The following is a 15,399-nucleotide window of genomic DNA, read 5'->3' as shown; positions in this document are numbered from 1 at the left end:
TCAACTGTAGTTCCAGGTTTGTATAGAGCAGCTATACAAACAGACAAGTTCAGGAAACCCAAAGGCTGGGTAGGAGCAGATGGGACTGTAAATGGAGTTTGCCGAGTGCAGACCAAGTGCCAGGCCGGGGCCTGGCTTCCCCTAGCTGTGTCATTTAATCCTTATAGCACCCTGTGAGGTGGGCATGTCATAGAAGAGCTAACAAGTTGGGAGAGATTACTAATTTTTTGCTTTCTTTTTTAAAAGAGAGAGAGCATATGAGAATTGGGTCAAGTAAGGGACAGAGGGGGAGAGAGAGAGTTAGAGAGAGAAAGAATCACAAGCAGGGTCCATGCTGAGGAGCCAGACCTAGGGCTCCACCTCACAGCCCTGAGATCATGAGCTGAGCCGAAATCAAGAATCAGACACTTCACCGACTGAGCCATCCAGGTGCCTTGAGAAATTGCTAATCTACCCAAGGTCACATAGCAGGGTTTTGGGGAGCACATGAATTGAGTATATCAGTTTTGAAGCATGCTCTCCATGCCTCACTGCCTCCTGGGGCCTTGAGTCCTTGAGCCCTCCTGTCTCCAGCCTCCCAGCCCAAGGTCTCCCCTTCTCTACCCAGTCTGAACTCCAAGGCGGTCGTTAGGACTCTGAGCACTGAGCCAGGCATCTCTACGGAGCTGGGTTGGGGACCTCGACACCGAGCATTGGATTCACCCGGGGTCGTGGTGTGCACAATGCCCAGTTCCAGGAAACACTATCAGTACTAGAATCTCGGTGAACGGCGCCCCCTGATGTTGTGCAGTGCACTGCATAAGAACCTGTAAGCGAGGTCCCAGCTAAGGTTTCTCCATCCCACCCTTCCTCCCATGCTTCCTTTTTCTGTTTCCTTTTTTCGTGAGGAAACAGCAAGGACAGGTGTGAGATCAAGGTTACAGTCGGTGTGATTAGACTCGGCTACCTGGTGCCTCCTTGTTCCCGGTGGAGTCACACCTGAAGTTCATTATTCTCAGCAGTCAACAGAGAATGAGGAATCTTCCAGGCTAGGGGTGGGAGGAACATAGGCCTGCTTTCTATACTGTTTTTAGGCTACCAAACGCCGAGAACCCAGAACCTCCTGTTTTGAGTTCATGTGTGGAGGCTGGGATGGCCTAACCATCCTTCTGCTCTCCAGAAGGTGGGAACGTGAGATGTGTTTTGCCCCATCCACAGTTGATCAGGGGACAGCTGTTTGGCCTGCCTTTGTGTTTGCCTGGCAATTTCCTTGCAGGAACCTGAGCATGACTTTTTCTGTTTCTGTGCATTTCTTGGAGTGTTCCTCCTCAGCCCTCATGGAGGGGGACTCCTAAGGGCATGCCCTTACGGGTCCCGAGCCACCTGTGAAAATCGACGCCCACCTCAGGACACTTTGGCAGGAGCACCAGGAGCAGCACAGGCCCGGGCGTGATCTTCTACCTCCCTCCCTAGCATTTGGTCTTCTGGAGCCATAGTTGGTAGTGGCCGCTAAGGGTTCACAGACCGCTCCCCCTGCAGCAATTGTATGATTTTTTTTTCCACCTCATATTGTCCTTGACCTTTCTCAGCCACTTGTTGTACATTCTCTTGGTTCTCTGAAATTACCTGATTCCGCCTATTCTTGGGTCAGATATTAGTTGGATGTTAGTTCGACTGGGGCAGAGACATCCAGAAGAATGCTGACTTAGACACTGTTTCTGTTGCCTGTAGAAGTTCAAACTGGTATGGAAACTCTGTTTCGGAAGTCTTCAGGAGGCCAGACTCCTTCTATGCTTCTGTTCCTGGGGGAAGGCCCTTCTCTGCATCTGGGGACAGCATTTCAGTGAGTGAGAATGGGGAAAAGGAGAGGGAAGGAGGATCCGGAAGTTGCCACCTCACCTGCTCACATCCCGTTGACCGGAGTGTTTCTGACAGCAGGAGAGGTTGGGAAATGCAGTCTTATTAAGGGAAGCTGTGTACCCAGCTCACAATTCTAGTCTTATGAGAGAAGAGTGGGACGGCAGTGCCTGCCACACATGGGCTGGGCTCTCAGGACCTCTGGTTCCATAGGACAAGGCTGCGGGAAGTGGTGAAGCAATCCTCCCACCTGCTCCTGATTGTCTGCAGGAGTTTCCTCCTATCACGTGCTGCTGTGTGGCTGGAGTTCAGACTGGCCCAAACCCATGCTACAGGGAAGGTGACTCTGAGATTATGGGATGCTTGTATTCTGTCCAGAGTCCACCATTCCCTTAGACAGGGCAGTGGACCCTAGCCTCACAGATCCCATAGGCACTGCTGCTGGAGCAGCGTCTCCATCCGTCCCTGCACCCACTCCTCCATTCCGAGTCAGAGGTTGAGTTGAGGATGCTCCCTTCTTCCTGTTGATGGTTCTTGTATGTTCCTGTTTTGATAGAAAGCATGTCCTCTGGTTAGATTGTGGGTGTGGTGTGTATTTGCTCCTCTGGCGGTCTATGCCATCTTTTATTTACTTCCCTTGCCTCCTATAGATGCTATGATGGAGAGAAAGTCTGGACTGTGTCCTGAAGGAGTGTCAGCCTCACTCATCAAGCCAAGGGCAGTGACGTAAGTTCCTTCGTCAGAGTAATAGCGGCGGTTCTCCCATATACCAGCACTTGGTTGTTGGCAAGGACCCTCATCGTGCAGCAGCAGTTGCCATTCAAACATGCCATGCCATGATTATGGTCGCTTCTGGTTCAGGTACATTGCTTGTATATATACCACACTGTTCTAGTACGATGGGCTCACACCTGCTATGTAGCTATCAGACTGGTGCATTATTCATGGGTCAGATGAAGACCTATTTGGGTCCTGACCTTGAGGGAGCATCACAAGGGGAAGAACAGCAGTCAAGATGCATCCTCACGCTGTCACGGCTTCATCTTTCGATGCTGGATCATGATCTCATGCCCAGAGCAGCATGGCAACATGCCTTCAGTGTCCAGATGCCTTATGAACTACAAGTTCTCCAGGTGAGATGATCTGCCTGCATATTTCGGGGGCTCAGTGGTGTTCTTGTTAGACAAGTGCAGACCTGCTCTTAAATAGGAGGTATCAGTTTGCTCTTTGGTTTCCCCACAGCTCCTACCAGACAAGGAATTCCCCTTGATGATCTTGAGGGAAATGCAAGGAATGGGGAGTTTTCAGCCCAACTGTAGCAAAAGGGACTGTTCAGTAGTGAAACTGATGATGAGCAGGAGGAAATGGAGACTGGGTCAAACCCAACACCTGCAGCCAATGCAACAACATGTTTTTTATGAAAAAGAGAAAGCTGAGAGGGGTCCCTCTGCAATCCAAGGGCCCCCTGCAAGACTTGCAAAAGCTCAGAGATGAGTCTTCTTGGCTCCTGAGCACTCTGGCATCCCCGTTGTGACAGCCTTGGAATTTCTGCAGCTATTTGGGTTATGACCCCCTCCTGGCTGCTGTTTCAGAAACCACGGGGCTTATTGTCTGGGCTCTCCATTTGTGAGAGTACACACTCCTATCATAGTCCTAGGTCTTGATCACCTCGTTTATTTCTGGGGAAATGTGTGGCATGATTTTATTTAATTCAAGCTAAGGCGGTGTGGAATACATCATCTTAAACACCTCTCTTCGCGCAAGTGGGTTATTACTTAATTACTTACTTATTCCGCTCCTTCAGGCCCTAGGGGTGCCACAGACAAAAGAACCAAGTCCTAATGTAAACCAGTGTCACAAACCTCTTGTTCCTTTTTGTCTTTGATGAGGTGGTTTGAAGGGTGTTAACCACTTCTGATGGGTGGGGCCACCAAGGGTTTCCAGGGCAGTTTCTGCACTGCACACAGGGTGGGCCTCTGCACCTCCCTCGGTTTCCAACACTGTTCAGCTGTCTCTTTCAACTGCTCTGCTTCTGTGGCAGTGACTCCTTGCTTTTCTCAGACTCATGCACCCTGACCCTGAAAGGGAGTGAGGGGGTGTCTTGATGTCCTTACTCTGATCAAAGACCTGTTTCTGAGATGATGGATGTCACCTGGAACACCTGAATTCTCATCCATGGAGCTCAGGGGACATTGTTTCCAAACTCAGCCCACCTTATGAGTACCTTGACATGGACTTCCCATCTCCTGGCTGTCCTGGGGCTAGGGCCTTACCCCCAGCAGCACACATATCTCTGTGCTTTTGCTAGTCTTGTTGGGGGCCCTTGGGTTGCAGAGGGACCCCTCTCAGCTTTCTCTTTTTCATAAAAAACATGTTGTTGCATTGGCTGCAGGTGTTGGGTTTGACTCAGTCTCCATTTCCTCCTACTCATCATCAGTTTCACTACTGAACAGGCCCTTTTGCTAGAGTTGGGCTGAAAACCCCATTCCTTGCATTTCCCTCATAAATTCCTTCCAAGCTCACCTGTCCCTCCTTCCCTCATTGTCAGCACCAGATGTGTCAAAGCTAGGTAGGTGGCATCCGGTTAAAGATTGGATTGAGAGAGGGCGGGGCCGTTCCACGGGAAAAATCCCTTTTAAATTGAGAGGCCATGGGCTCCAGAAGCTGCGTTCAGCTCCCAGCCCTGGGCTTGCAGGTTGTCCCGATGCACAGAGAGTGCTACTTGCAATTAGTTCACCCGGGCCAGGGATGCTAGCCAGCTGACCGATTCATGGTAGTCTCACCCCGAATGTGAAGAGTACCCACGTTGAGAGCCCTGCACCTCGCTCTGCTCCTGCTCTGAATCAGCAAGCAGCACCCCAGGAAAGACTGACTTGAACCACAGCCCCTCCCTGCCCTTGAAAATCCAGCTCATCTAAGACTTGGGGTCTAGTCCAGCCCACAGTGGCACATCCCTACAGAGCCCACAGCTGAGGGCCTGAAAAGGTAACATGGTGTGGGACCTTTTGCTCACTTTGAACTTACCTTGTTTGTGTCTTGAACCACAGGTCTTTCAGACAAAATCCTGCCAATATCTGCTGCATGGGATCGGCTGGCCACTTACAGTGTTCTTCCTCTGTTCTTTTGCTGCTATTCTGCACCACCCACTTTCACACCCAGACAGGGTATTAGTGTAAAGTGAATAGTAGATCATGACACTTCTCTACTCGAAATATTTTGATGACTTCCTATTATTCTTTTTTAAAGATTTTATTCTTTTTAAAATATTTTTTAAAGATTTTATTTAAATTTTATTTGACAGAGATCACAAGTGGAGGCAGGCAGACAGAGAGGGGGAAGCTGGCTCCCTGCTGAGCAGAGGGCCCAATGTGGGGCTTGATCCCAGGACCTTGAGATCATGACCTGAGCCGAAGGTAGAGGCTTTACTCACTGAGCCACTCAGGCACCCCAATGACTTCCTATTCTTTTTATGATAAATCCAAACTTTTGCCAGTCTCCCAAGGGCCTTCATTGTATCTTCTGCTCTTACCTGGCTCTCTAGCCTCATTGTCTACCAACCCTACCTTCTTCTCTGACTCAGATGCCTCTGAGTTACTGCCTAAGCTGCTCTGCCTGTCCACACTTGTCTGCTACCCACACCCTTGTACCATTTTTCAGATCTCAAGTGCAAAGTGATACCATCCAGAAAGTCTTTATTAGAAGATTAGGCGGGGTACCTAGCCCATGGGCTCACATTCTTTCTGTCCTAATAGCTGTCTCCCTATGTTGAAATCTCATTAGTTATCTATCTTTCTCTTCAAGCTTCAAGGAGGTGGCCGAACATGTAGATGGTCTTATTTATTATTGTAGTCCCAGCATCTAGCACAGCATCTGGCACATAGTAGATGCTCAATAAATACTAGTTGAATTAACTAATTATCTTTTAAAAAACATTTTTGATATTTGAATACCTATGTTTATAGCAGTATTATTCACAAAAACCAAAAGGTAGAACAACCCCACTGTTCACTGATGGTTGAATGGATAAGTAAAACGTGTATAGCCATACAATGGAATATTATTCAGCCCTAAGAAAAGAAAGAAATTCTGACACATACTACAACATGGATGAACCTTAAGAACATTATGCTAAGTGAAGTAAGCCAGGAACAAAAGGACAAATACAGTATGATTCTCTTATATGAGGTCCCTAGAGTCATCAAATTTACAGAGACAAAAAGTAGAATGGTAGTTGCCAAGGACTCAGGGGAAGAGGAAAGCGGAGTTAGTGTCAAATGGATACCGAGTTTCAGTCTGGGAAGATAAAAAAGCTCTGGAGATGGATGGTGGTGATGGTTTTATAAATAGCATGTAAATGTATTTAATGACATTAAACTGCATGCTTAAAAATGGTTAAGATGGTACATTTTATGTTATGTGTATTTTGCTACAGTAAAAAAAAACTATGCTAAAAATCACTTTTATAAAACTTCAAATGAGAAAAATAAAACCTCCAGGTAATGTTGGAGAGAGAGTGAGAAAGAGAGAATGAATTAGGGGCTCATGCTGGGGAACCTGTGGTCAAGATTCAGGAACCCATAGTGGGCAGACCAGGTTTACAGCCCTCGTAAAGTGTCCTTGCATAGCCAGCCTCATGGTCTCTGGATGTGCCTCAAGTTACCCTCTGGCCTGCCCAAGACTGCTGCTGCTCATTTCTTTGTTCATTTCAGCTGAGATGATTGACATGAACACTTGAGGTTTTATATACCACTGTCCTTAGAGTCTATTCCACCAGGCAGGGGACCTTAAAAGATGTTTCTTTGCAACTTTGGGAATAAAACATTATTCAAGCACTCAGTGGCAGATTGTTCTCCAAAGATGACCACAACTGTATCTCCCATCTTGCATTCTTTCTGCAATGACACCCTCTTGCCAGGGGGGGCATCTATTTCTGTGTCCTTGAATCCAAGATGGCAGAAGTGACATTGTGTGGTTCTGAGGCTAGCCTCTAAGAGGCAGTGTTGTTTCTGCTTTTTTGCTCTCTGGAAGAGCCAACTGCCGTGCAATAAAGAAGCTAGAGATAAAATACTGAGTGATGAGGTTGCCAGCATGTGCAGTGAGAGAGGCCATGTTGGGGAGCTGAACATGTGTTATGTGAGTGAAGCTTCTTGGACCTTCCAGGTCAAGCTTGCCACCATTAGACCACAACTTCATGGACACCACTTTTGGAACAGAAGAACCAGCCAACCAGGCCCTGCCCGGATATATAACCCACAGAATTTTTAGAAATAAACAAGCCATTGCTGTTTTAGATTACTGAATTTTGAAATGGTTTGATTTGTCTCAAGAGACAACCAAAACCCCATCTTCTACCAAATTAAAAACGAGAACCTATAATTGTATTACAGAGCATTCTATACCTCCACTCACTTTGTATTCACTGTAAAAATATTAAAATAAATAAAAAAGAAAGAAATCCACCCACAAATCCATCATGCCAATGCTTTCTCTATTTTCACTTATCTGCACATTGTTCATTAGTTTAAGATAGGCATACATAGTGTGCCTATCTTATGTGTTATTGAGCACATAACATTTTGCAGTTTTTCCCTCTCTTAGCATTGCATTTTTCATTCACATATTCAACAAGCATTTACTGAGATCTGCTTTATGTCAGCCACTGAGAATTTAGAGCTAAATGATTACATACTAGTTTTTCCATATTTTAAATAATTTACGTAATAATTCCTGTGAAATTGCTCTTTAAATCAAACCCAAATTAATCCAGGTGTTTCTTTTCTTGTCTATTTATAATTTTAGCTCTGAAGAATTTGTGTTAATTTACAATATGACCTATAGTATCAAACCATAAAATTAAAATTAAAATTATCAAGGAAGGAAAATAAATATGCCATGAACCTAGTCAAATAGAATTACTGTAATTGAACATGTAGTTCTGAGATTTCAGGCAAGGCAAAAAAAGAACAGTGAAGCAGTCATTCTCATTGCTTGACTTAAAGCAAGCTCATCATTCTTCTAATGGGGACGGAGATCCTGACTTCCCTACCCAGGAGGGGCTGAAGACAGCATAGGTAGAGGAGGGCCAGCCCTCCCAGGAACTTGGCTGGGAGGAAGAGTAGAGAGTGTTGAAGCTAGGTAGGGGAAATGGGATGTTGGTGGGAAGATTCTGTAGAGAGGCAGAAACCGAGGATTCAGGGAAGACAGGGTCTGACTCACGGGTAGGGTCTCTCAGAAGGTCTGGGACTCATGTGGAAAATGAGGGAGTTTCTTGGCTGGCAATTTCTTTTTGTTTTTCAATTTAAATAAGTTTTTTTTCAATTTAAATAAGATGAGGGTTTAGGAGAGTGGGGTTGAGGGTTTGAGGAGAATGGGAAAGGTATCAGGTATTCCTTGTTGAATATGCTGATAGACTACTGGGGATCTGAATCCAGGAGCAGACAGAAGGCAAAGGACAGATCATGACACAAATATCACCAGGGCCTGGCTCCTGACCCCATACAAACTCTTCCCTCTACAAGGTAGGGGACTTGATCTGAAGGTTCTTCTACATCTGCTTTTCTGAGAGTGATGATTCGTTGCGGCTGTGAAGATAGGCAGGTGGCAGAACCAATGGGGCAGCTAGCTGGGAGATTCTAAGGAGTGGAGCAGTTGGGGAGGAAGGAGAGGTTTCAACCCCTTGAGCGCCAGGTTTTACATGGGAAAGGACAGAAGAGACAGGGCTTCAGAGCTGTGGCAGCAGAAGCAGGGACAAACCTCCTGGACAGACAGGCTCCACTCCTCCAGTTGCCTGCGAGTTTAGTCCCTACTCAACACACGTTACTGGAGATTTGATGCTTTAATTTGAGTTGACTGGGATTTGGCTACTAAGTTGTCTCTGAAGGAAGAAAAGCGAAGATATGTGGACCTGGACACCAACTGCTTTATTTCCCGCAAGAGTTGGCAGGTGAGAGTTCAGGGGCCCACCGTGGCCCTCCTCCTTTCTTCCCTGTCACCTCTGGGCCATGCCCTTGTGAAGCAGGTGAAGCCCAAAGTTTAGGCTGCCTGGTTTCTAATCCTGGCAGCTCCATGTGCTTGGCAGTATAATAATCATGGAGGAGTTTCTTAAGCATTCTAAATCTCAGTTTTCCTCTCTGGAAACTGAGAATACTTATCTCATAAAGTTGTTCTAAAGAATAAATGAGATAATGAACCAGGTAACTGTCTACTTATAGTAGAGTGCCTAGCAGATAATAAGAGCTCAGAATATGTATCGTTTTCCCACTGTCCCGTCTACCCCTTTGGCTCTTTTCCTTGATCAACCACTGCCCTTGGTAGGCTGAACAGGTAGTCCTGCATCCATCAGCTTACTCTGGAGTCTGCCTCTCATCATGCCTGTGTATGGGCTGTTTGAAGGATACTGAATGAATGATGTGACCTGATACTTGGGAGTAATTTAGAAATATTGCTGAGTCCAGGCACCTTTGAAGGAGACTTTTCAGCACTAACCGTGACAATTTTTCAGTAAAAGTCCTAAGCATCTTAAAATTTTTTATTTATTGATTGAGAGAGAGAAGAGAGTGAGGGAGTGTGGGAGAGGGGCAAAAGGAAAGGGAGAGAGAGAATCCCAAGCAGGCTCTGCCCCCAGTGCAGAGCCTGACACCCTGCTGGATCTCACGATCCTGAGATCACGGACCTGAGCAGAAATCAAGAGCTGGACACTTAATGGACTGAATCACCCATGTGCCCCCTAATGCATTTTAAAAGCCCTCAGAAAATAAGTGTTGGTAAGGATGTGGGGAGCCTGGAACACTTATGTATTGTTGGTAGGAATGCAGATGGCACAACAGCTGAGATAAGCATCGTGGTCATTCCTCAAAAAAGTTAAACATAGATTTACCATGGTATCCAGGAATTCCGCTTCTCATTATATAGTCACAAGAAGTGATTGTAGAAACTCAAATGTATTTGTACACCCATCTAGTCGCTTTATACACAACAGCCAAAAAGTGGAAATAACCCAAATGTCTATCAATGAGTGAATATGAAAACATGTATTTTATCCGTACGGTAGAATATTATTCAGCCATCAAAAGGAAGGACATCTTGACACTTGCTACAACATGGATGAAACGAAGACATTATGCTAAGTGAAATAAGCCAGACACAAAGGATAAATATGGTATGGTTTCTCTTAGAGGAGGTTCCCAGAGTATTCAAACTCATAGGGACAGAAAGTAGAGTGGTAGTTTCCAGGGAGTGGGAGAGGGTGGGGGGCAAAGGGGAGTTACTGTTTTGGGGCAGAGCTTCAATTTAGGAAGATGAAAATGTTCTGGGGGTGGGTGGATGCAGTGTACATGTGCCTAATGCCACAGAAGCTTATGCTTAAAAATGGTCATAATGGTAGATTTTATGTTAATGTGTATTTCATCACAAAAAAAAACACAAAGAAATTTGTTAAATACTCATACTCTAAACCTTAAGTTATGATTGATCACTGTCATGTGCAAGAACATATTTAAGAGAGGACAAGCACTGACAATTAACAAAATCAAACTAATAGTGATATTTACCACATTTTACTCTTCTGTAATGTATTTAATCCAGTGGCACAGGGTTTGCCATATATAGGTTGTCAATAAGTAGCCGGTGGTTTTTTTTTTTTTTATCATTGTTACTGCTATTATTGTTTGTATTATTTATTATTTATGTCATTATTGTTTATTATTATTATAATTATTATAAATAATGTATGGTGCTAGGCACCTCTGAAGAGTCGTGGATGGAACAGAATCATGGGCAAGAAAGAAGGGAAATGTGCTTACTATTCTTTTCCTCTGTAGTCCTAGGGCATCTCCTGGGAAAGATACAAAGTATAGAGATTGCCATAGGGCTTCTAGAACAACCAGACACACCTGAATTGTTAAATTCACCAATTCCTTCCACCCTTCCTTTGTTCATTTATCAAGTTTAATTAGGTCCTTAGATGTAATCATTCATACTGGATGATATAGCTGTTGTACATGTAATAAAGTTTGATTCCTTACCTCCGGAAGCTGATAGTCTAGTAGGAGAGATGGGATATGTAATTGTAGTGCATTTGGGCATGTCCTGAGTGCACAGCCTTTATCAGAGGCTGAAACATGGAGAGAGGAATAACCACAGCATAGGAGTACAAATATTGCCCATGTGTAAATATGTGAAACTAATTGCTGGTGGCAGATCTGAACTTGAGCCAATCAGTCCCTTGGATGTCCTCAGGGTTCTTGGCACCCGCTCCCACGTTCTAACACTGTGTTCTTTCTGTTTTTGCCTTTCCTGAGGTGCCGTGGAGAGTTCTCCTGGTCTCGGATTCCGTGATCTGTTGAGGGTCTGAAGAGATGGCTGCAGCAGCGGTAGCTGGACTGATCCCTATGCTACACTCGGTGGCTGGTGACAAATCCAGCTACTACATTGGGCGGCAGCTGTGGTTTGGCTTCATTGCGGTTTATGGAGTGGTGGTATACGTGGTGCGCATGCCGTGGGCCTCCGTCCATGAAGATTTCTGGTGCCACGGCAACATCACCAATCCTTGATTGAGTGTTTTGAAAAACGTTTTAGAAGTCCTGTAGTGGGAATTTGGTACTTCTTTTTTTTTTCCTCATGGAATTCTTCTTGGCTCAGATTCGGCACAAGCAGATCAAAGTCAAATTAGTGGAGTCCGTGGCAAGTGAAATGGAGGAAGGCTCCATGGTGGGGATCCAGGAACATGTCCCTTCCCCGAAGAAGTCCATCCTGAACTTCCACCAGGAGAAGATGCTTTTGCTTTTGTACCTTCTTTACTTCCTCCTGCAGGTTGGTGCACAGTGCGTGTTTTCTTTCCTTCTCATGTTCCAACACCTACCCCTGGTGAGTCAAGCCATCATTCACCGCAGCACCAACAGCTGCCCTGGGCCCTATTTCTGCCTGATCAGGGGTACTATGGAGAAGCGAATGTCCATCTACACCCTCGTCACCTTGTCCTTCATGATCATCCTCTTCTGCTCAGGTTTCTTCATATACAGCATCCATCATTACCTCTTAAAAGGCATTGCCAATGCAAAGTTTTGGCTCGACTAATTTTGGAAGGTTTTATTGTGAGTCTTTCCTCCCTTGCACTAGGAACTTCGTATTCCTTTAAATATTGTGTCTGGGGCAGGGCTTCCTCCTGCTAACTTTCTTTGCTTTAGTCCTTCATGAAATAAACCTTGGATGTTCTGTTTCCTTCTTTTACAACCAGGCTGATTGTCTAACTGTGGAGTGGGTGGTACACACTTGATAACATTTCAGAGTTTTCTCAAATGTGTTATCTAATCTGCTCCTCCCCAGAAGCCTTTGGCATTGAGCTTGCTACTTCATTCTTCCAGAGTCTTCAAGTCAGGAAGAGTTGTCATCGTCTAGGAGCTAAGAGTTTTAAAGTTTCAGGGGTGACTAGTTCACTTGTACTCTGGCCTCCCTAGTTTAGGTTGTAAATACAGAGAAGGTAGTTCTTTTCCACAGGAAAATTCTCAGCTGGAATGGCAGAGCAGGTTCCCCAAGCTCCTAGATGTGGGCCCAGTCTTACCACCTCACTGAGTCTCCAGTGAGGACTGAATATATCTGGATGAATCCCCCTGGCGAAAGGATGAGAGAGTGTGGCTAGGGTAGGAATGAGGTTTTGTGGAAGCAGTGCACTGGGTTTCTCTGTGCCCAGAATCTTGCCTTACTCCAAGACCTGATTTATCTTGAGTTTTGTTGAAACCCAGCTCAAGCCTACACATAGGTGACTTACTAACCATAATTTGGGCTCCCTGCTGAGTCCTGTTGTCTGCAAACACAAGGTGGTTTGACCAGCTATGGCAAAAGCTCTTCACATCTGGAGGGAGGCAAAGATAGGGATCAGAGTGAGTCTGTTATAGAGAACGTATGGCTGATTACCTCATCCTGTGCTAGGCAGTCATCCCTAGAAGTAATTTGAATGACCTGAGGCTTGGGCTCCCCCCAGGTGCTTGGTGTATGATGTAGAACAGGGGGCAGTGCCAAGAGCCCCACCTTTTTGGGTACAGTCTGTCTTATCCAAGCAAGCATGGTGTTCCCAAATAATTTAGTTGGATGTAGTTGGAATTTTCCTGAGGCTGACCATGGCAGACATCTCATGGTGGCCCCCAAAGATTTTCTGCCTCCTGGCATCCATGTCTTTGTATAATCCCTCCTTTATGAATGCGGGTAGAAACTGTGACTTCCTTCTAACCAAAAGATGTTACTCTTGGGATTATGTCATATTATATATTATCCCATTTTATCAGGTTAGAACAAGACTTTCCCTTGTTGGCTTTGAAGAGGCATGCTTGGCAGGGAATTACAGGCAATCTCTTAGAGCTGAGAGTGGCCCCCAGCTGACTGCCAGCAGAAAATGGGGTCTTCAGTCATACAACTGCAAAGAAATTAAATTCTGTCCACAACTTGAATGAAGTGTATTCCTCCCCAGTCAAGCTGCCAGATGAGAATGTAGCCCAGCTTACCTTTAGACTGAGGTTTGGGAAACCATGAGCAGAGGGCCCATGCCTGGGCTTCTAACCCACAGAAACTGTGAGATAATATGTGCATATTGTTTTAAGGGGCTAAGTTTGTGGAGATTTGTTACATAGCAATAGAAAACTAATGCACTGACTTCAGGGGTCCCACAATGGTACAAGAGCCAGGGGGGGTTGAGTGGTCTCAGCATTAATGCATCTGTGGAGGCTTTTCCTCCATCCTAGGAAGCAATTCTGCTTTGCTTTCTTCCAGCAGGTGTTTCAGGCACAGTTTAAGGGACTCGTATGAGTCTTAGCAGGGAGTGTCAGAGACTGATGTGACTGCTGCTTCTGTCCCCTATCCCTAGCCAGCCCTGGGAAGATTCTCACTGTCCTGAATGATCCATCTTGCTCTGCACTGGACTCAGAAAAGTGGGATCTGAGGTCCCAGAACCTTTTGTTGCACACACAAATAAATATGTGATCTTGCTGGGCTCACACAGCCCCCACCAGGCACAAAGCTTGGCAGTTGGAGTTGCTAGATGCCACCTTCGACTCTCATTCCAGGCTGGGCATCTTTGTGCATAAGTGCAGGGGCCTCTGAGGCCCCAGTTTGAAACTTAGCTGGGGGTTGTGGGGAAGCCACATCCTGTGGATAAGGTTTTACCCAGTGCAAGCTTTGAGTTGTGTAGAAGAAGGGTTACTTTTGAGAACTGTGAAAAATTTCAGTGGTGAGTCAGAGCCAAGTGTTGCTGTATACCAGTGCCCTGAACAGTGTTTGGTACATGGTAGGGAACCAGTAAATACTGTATGGACAGGGGCACCTGGGAGGTTCAGTGGGTTAAGCCTCTGCCTTTGTCTCGGGTCATGATCCCGGGGTCCTGGGATTGAGCCCCACATCGGGTTCTCTGCTTAGCAGGGAGCCTGCTTCCCTTCCTCTCTCTCTGCCTGCCTCTCTGCCTACTTGTGATCTCTCTCTGTCAAATAAATAAAAATCTTTAAAAAAATACTGTATGGACAAATGGAGAGTATAATCAGGTGCTCTCAGAGAATCTTGATCCTATTTGCAGGGCTTGTGGGTAGTGGTAAAACTTCACAGGCAGGTTTATTGAGAGTCAAAACTCAAAGTCTGGTTTATATCACAGGTAAACCTTGCATATCCCCTTCCCCTGTGCTCATCCTGGTTGCAGGCAATAGTGCCCAGTGGTTGGGTCTGTGCCATTTTATTTCAAAGAATAGAAAAAGGCTGTGTCAGAGGCTTTAGGTTAGCCACAAAGAAGGACAGTCTAGACAGTAATAACAGTCAGTCAACCACTGTATTTGAGGAAGTATTTATCCAGATGAAGGCAGAGGGTGGTGTATTGGTCAGGGTTCAATCAGGAACAGAAACCACACCAATAATTCGAACAGGGAGAGTTTGGTGCAAAATCTTGGTAACTAGTCAAATAATCGACTACCTAAAGGGATAAAAGAGGACTTTAAGGGATCTGGAAGTAGCAGTTGCAGAATGCAGCTTCTGTCTCCAGGGCCGAGGGAGCATGAACAAGGAGGGAATGGTATGACTGCTACAGGAACATGGAGCCAGTGGGGATGAAAAAATCTACTAGAGCGTGACAAGCTTGGGTCAGAGCTAATCCGTAGAAGTAGAGTGATTTGCCATAAAGTGGAGGTGGAGCCAGTCCATAGGGCTACTTAGGTGAGTGCTACCAAGTCTCTCACACACAGAGCACCTGCTGCTGCACCAAGTTATAGCACCTTGGAAGCAATTCCCTTCCTTCTACTAGTGCCTTCTAGTGTCCTTCCACTATTACCTATTTTATCTAATGATAAATCTGAACATCAAGCCATCTGGCAAAGGGGAAATGTTTATAGGGTCCAACCCCAGTATCAAAAAGCCAGACAAAGGGAGAGAGAGAGAGGCAATACATGGATACCTGGCACAGTCTACAGTGTGGCAACTCAGCTTCCATGTGTATCCTCCTACCCACATTTGAACTTTAAAACAACAATGAAACAACTCTGTTTCCACCCAACAATCTTTAGCTGTCCTTCATACAAGGAAGAAGTGCTCACACTT

The sequence above is a fragment of the Mustela lutreola genome, chromosome 8 (assembly GCF_030435805.1).
Source record: "Mustela lutreola isolate mMusLut2 chromosome 8, mMusLut2.pri, whole genome shotgun sequence".
In the NCBI taxonomy this organism is placed as follows: domain Eukaryota; kingdom Metazoa; phylum Chordata; class Mammalia; order Carnivora; family Mustelidae; genus Mustela; species Mustela lutreola.
The sequence above is the reverse complement of the archived record's forward strand: the minus strand, read 5'-3'. Positions refer to the sequence as shown.